Below are 6,000 nucleotides of genomic sequence, written 5' to 3'. Positions count from 1 at the left end.
ATGGAAATAAATAATGTTTGCTCTCGTTTTTCACAGTTGCACACGTTTAAAATTCACTTTATTTATTTAGTCTTGTCAGAGAGACAGACATCATTCATTTTAAATTAATATAGAAACACAATTGAAGTACATATAGTATATGACAGGGTTTCTCAATCTTGGTCCCGGGGTCTCCCTGCTCCAACACACCTGATTCAAATGGTCAGCTCGTCAGCAGGCACTGCGGAAGCCTGATAACGACTGATAACTTTCCATTTAATTCATTTACTCTCGTTATTTTTTAATACATAACGCTGTCAACAATTCATTAAGTAGTCTATGACAAATCTGCACCAACATATTTAATGAAGTGATGCCTATAAAACGTAGTTACCACTCAAATGGTATTAAAGCATCAATGTGGCTACGAGCAAAATGACTTTATTCTATTCTTATTCAATAGCAGTTGAGCTGCTTGTGAAGCTGTGTCACAATATACACATGAGTCACTTTACTGTTCACCTCCAGTGACTGTGTTAGTATAGTACAAGAGAATCAGGAGCACATCTGGGATCTTACACCAAAGTGAACCTGGTGCTAGTGCTGGTTCAGATCTGGTCATTACATCATGGTCAGACTCACTGATCTGTGACACACATGTAACAACTATCACAACATAGTGATTTAAGGAAAAAATCATGTCCACTCTGTATTATAACTCATCTGATTTAAAAGGAGACTGACACACAGCAGAGCACACGGCCTGAGCAGAAACACTGACCTTGTCAGGACCGGTAGTCCTCATGACCAAAACCTGGTCCTAATGAAGCAGAACCTTATTTGTGAGGAACTTGGTTGAGTTTAGGGATTAGACGTGAATTATATTATGGTTAAGGTTAGGGAGAACGCTTTGTTTTGTCTATGCAACGCTCTGTGTTTGTGTGTGTGTGTGTGTGTGTGTGTGTATTTAGGTGAACAACATGACGTTTCCTTGTCATCACTGATTAATCCTGCAGATCTGCAATCAGCAGCTTCAGTGTGCAGTCTTGTGTTCATGTGCAGATTCATACAAAGTATTGCTGAAAGGATGGTCATCAGCTCACGCCATGTGAGCACTGGCCCCAGCACAGATGTGCACTTATACTGTATATTATAGCCATTACATGCAGGAAATTAAGCAGATCGTCTGATTAAAGTTTAATTATTTCTATCATGAATTGCACATGTGCTGTTTTTCAACACGTTGACCTCCTAGGTTTGAGATGACATTCATATGGACTTGTTTTGGGTGTGTGTGTTTGTGTGTGTGTATACTGTACTCAATAATTACAATGAGGAAACATAGTCAGGAAGAGTTTGCAAACTGTGCAAAAACTATGGAATCCACAGTGACACTTTGGGAATCTTCAATGCAGCACATTTGTGAGGAACTTTCTGTGGATATGTGCCTTATAGCAGCCCTGACTTTGAGCATGAGTGTGTACATTTCCAAATTATGCACTTGAATTTACCACAGACAGTTTAAAGACAATGATTAAAGTTACTATTCCTTGTTAATAATTTTGCAAAAAAAAAAATACAAGTATATTTTATTTATTTTAGAGTGTTGAATAATGAGGGAAAAAAATTGTCATTTTAACAGTGAGTATAACAAAAAAGTGACAGGGTTTGAATACTTTCTAAAAGCACTGTATGTGTGGGTGGGTGGGTGCATTTTATTGTGGCAATTTCCTCTTTCACTCCCTTCCCCCCCTCGACTGACAGACACATCCTGTGTTTTCTGCCTCGCCTTATCGCAGCAGATCTATATTAAACACTGCAGTGCGTATCCCTCCACTCCTGCTGTACCTGTCATCTCAGCATCTGGCCGCCTGCCTGCCAAAGCCCTGTCACTATCAGGTGTCTATCAAGACCACCAGCTCATTTCATCTCTTTATCCAGTTCCCATATCTTCTCATATTTTTCTTTTCTTGTATTAATTTGGGGAGAGCAGCCAGAGCCAGCCTGGGCTCAGTGTTTGTGAGTGCATCTATGTGCATGCATGCTCACTTTTTCCTCCCAAATGTGTCCATGGTTGCTGTCATTTGCAGAAACTCTGCATGCAAAAGGGATTTCATTTGCACAGTGAAACCCCTCGCACTTCATTCAAAGCAGTTCACCAGAGCAGCTGAGTTTGACATATCTTTCAACTCCCTCTCTGAGTGTGCCCTCTTTTGGTTCCTGGTTTAAGTATTTTTTGACAGCAATCCAGAGGGTCAGTCCTTATTTCAGACAGAGGAAACGGTGGCATTTTCCTCTCTAACTTGCGCCGTCTGTCCTCTGTCTGTCTCTCCATTTCTTCCTCTATACCCAGCCTCTGTGCTGATCCCCTGATACCACTGCTTCCTCTGAAGAACAGGAAATGAAACTCTTTTTTTCCCCCCCTCCAATCTGTTGCTCCCGCTCTTTATCGCACACAAACCTTGATTCCCTGCAATGGCTGTCTCTCACTCCCCTAATGAACTAATTTTGCACGAAGGGAGAATACCATCTTATCGCTGCAGAGAAGGCCCTCTTCTGTCTGTCTCACTCTCTTTGATACACTCTTCCTCCCTCCCTCCCTCTCTCTCTCTCTCTCTCTCTCTCTGTATTGTCAGTGCTCACTTCTCCTGTCTCCGTAGTTCATATAATTGTTGCTAAGATACGCTAAGAGGCCCCTGATCTCTTGTCTTCTCATTACAGTTGATAAGATGAGAAAGATGATGAGCTCAAGAGAGAAGAAATGTCTTTTTAAGTGTTTATGTTTGGCTTTATGAAGACCATGCACTGGTGTTGATCATTTAATGTTGCAGTGACTGAAGTGAGAGACCTGTGCATGCATGTACAGTATATTTGCTCAAATTTTACAATTATTCTTCCAGATATTCTTCAGATGTAGGCGTGTCTTTCTGCTGTTTCCAGTGAATCCTTGTGGTTGCACACATGGTTGTAAACTGGATGAGAAGTGACACTAATTTTGAACTTGTATATTATATAATTATTGCATATTATATCATTTATGGTACCAGCTTTGCCAAAACACACCAATTATATTTGAAGAATAGAATTGCAGTATAAAATAATCTTATACTGAGATTTATGAAATGGTTTTTCACGTATTGGAATAGTCTTCTTTATATTCTCATCAATCTTTCACACCTGTTGTATACACACCTTCTGTATATATATGTATATACATATATGTATGTATGTGTGTATATATGTATGTATATATATGTATACATTTAATATATAGAAAAATAATCTATATATATAGATTCTGCGTCTCTGGTTTATGTGAACTGTGACAGGAGCATAAACCAGAAAAATAATCTATATATATAGATTATTTTTCTTTGTTTATTTTTTTTGATTAACTTTTACTTTTCACATGCGATGCATACTGTAAATATAAACCAATTTCATGAGTCATGTGAGCTTTTCAGTGATTTGTGTATCTCATAAATAAATAAATAAATAAGTATAGGTTTTAAATCACACAGGACTCATGTATTTATGCATGCTGGCTCACTTGCACACCTCATTGAACCCGAGCTGTGGTTTATGAATCACTTATGTGTTCAGCTTTGACTGCAAAATGCAAATGAAAAACAATAATAAAAATGATGTTACAAATTGTGAACTCCTTTGATAAGTGAACTTAACTTCAGTGCTCTATCCACTTCCCACTGTACACACCTGCCTGCCTGCTGTCAGTGTGCTCCTGTCACAGTTCACATAAACCAGAGACGCAGAGACGAGACAAAATAAGACACGGCATAAAACAGTATTACATACAGCTTTAAATGCATATGAACCAGGTTTTATTCATTCTCTCAATCTGAAGAAAAGAGCATCTTTTCTCTCTAGTCTCTAGTGTAAGAGTATTTTTAAATGGGGCCACATCCCCCCCTGTTGGTTTTGAGGAGTATCAGCATGACACGAGAACACAGAACAGCTTGTGTTGATGTGATTTGGCCACTGGGGGGACTGGAGCTCTACCGACAGGAGTGTGAGGGGTGATCAGGGTGTGGAGCCAGGATGGAAGAGAGACAATGACGTCATCATTAGAGTATATTTTTTTAGTATAGGTGAAAAGAAAATGACTTAGTGAATGTATACCGGAAATGTGGAGTCTGCCAGTACAAGAAAACTATATGTTTTAAGTCAACAGTGATTTTATTTTGATATACTGTAGTTCTCAATTTATTCATGGGCCCTTTTGCATGGAGTTGTGTGGAGTTTGCATGTTCTCCATGTGTCACGTGTGTGTTTTCTCCAGGTTCTCTGATTCCCACAGTCCAAAAACATGCAGAGGTTAATTGAACAATCTAAATTGCCAGTGAGTGTGAGTGTGTGAGTGATTGGTTGGTTATCTCTATATGTTGGCCCTGCGATGGACTGGCGACCTGTCCAGGTCGTACACCACCTGCTGCGGGTCTATAGTTATTGGCTATTCCTGAAGCCATGAAAATATATACAGTAGAGTGGCCACCAGGGGGACTCTGCTTTTCCTGTGGAGTTAATTGTAATAGTTAATCTCAATTAAGAGTTTCAGGTCATCTTCAATAGAATGTGACATACATCCATCTACCGCTTTATCCTCCACCGGAGGGTCACGGGGGGTGCTGTGCCAATCTCAGCTGACACAGGGCAGGGTACACCCTGGACAGTTCGCCAGTCAATCAGAGACAAACAACCATTCACACCCATGGTCAATTTAGAGTGACCAATTTACCTATTCCTCATACTGCATGTTTTTGTACTGTGGGAGAAAGTCCAAAAACATGCAATGAACTTGGAGAATACCCATGCACACACAGAACATGTCAATTCCATGCAGAAAGGCCCTTGTTGCAACCGGGGCTTGAACCTAGGTCTTCTTGCTGCAAAGGCATGAGTGCTAACCACTACAACAACCCTGTGACCTAGAATGTGATGTCAAATTTGTAAATGCTGTTGATAGTAGACCCTTACCTTAACCTTAACCGTCACAACTGATGCCTTATCCTAACCCTTAACCTAAATACAAGTCTAACCCTAAAACTAGGTCTTAACACCCTCAAAAGGCCCTTTTAAGGGGTGACTGAACATGAGGACCAGCCAAAATCTCCTCACTTTCCCAAAATATCTTCTCTCAGGTTTATAAGCTTTTAGTTCTTCACAAAGATACACATACAAGAACACACACACACACACACACACACACAAAGGACATTGCATTTACATTCATTTCCTGGTCTTCACCTTAAAATGTACTAATTTAGGTTATGGGGACTTGATATTTGTCCCCATTAGGAAGACAATGGAAACAGATTTAGGTCCCCACAACATAAGGAATGTCATGTACACACAAACACAAACCTCACCTTCAGAGTGAAGCTTTAATTGTAAGGAGGATTGTCTTAAATCCTGATTGTTATAAATCTCTTACGTAGCCTCATCCTCTTCTCTAATCCAAATCTTGTAATCTCTAACACCTGTACTTCTCAGGCCTTTCTCCCTGCCTTCTATGGTTATCTGTGTTTTTCATTCTTCTTCTTCTTCCAAAGACTATCATCTCAGTCTCATAAATGTGGTTTAGGTCATGTATTTTCAGCCCAAATGGGAGAGGGGTGAGTTCTGTGGGACACATACAATATCTGTCTGTCTAACCTTTAGGAGCATGGAACATTCAATTTCTAAACATCATATGAGGGGCCTAGTGGGCTCCACCCAGACTACGAGGCTGCATATGGAGTCATCAATCATTCTGTCATGTCTTTATCTGCCATCATTTCCATCGTATGATTTTTCAATAGTTGTATCACTCCTGTCTTCACCACCATTCATCCTCCTCAAGTGCAAAGTAATCACTGCTTTCTGTTTTATTCTGTCCCTTTTCTTCTCTTCCTCATTTGCTACGCTTGTTTCACTGAGGCTTATTATTTGATCAATAAAAAAGGGAGGGGGGGGATAAAATAATGGAGGATGAGGAGGACGGGAAAAAGGAGTGGGAGGAGG

The sequence above is a fragment of the Solea solea genome, chromosome 7, assembly GCF_958295425.1.
Source record: "Solea solea chromosome 7, fSolSol10.1, whole genome shotgun sequence".
Classification (NCBI taxonomy): Eukaryota; Metazoa; Chordata; class Actinopteri; order Pleuronectiformes; family Soleidae; genus Solea; species Solea solea.
Note: the sequence above shows the minus strand (reverse complement) of the source record.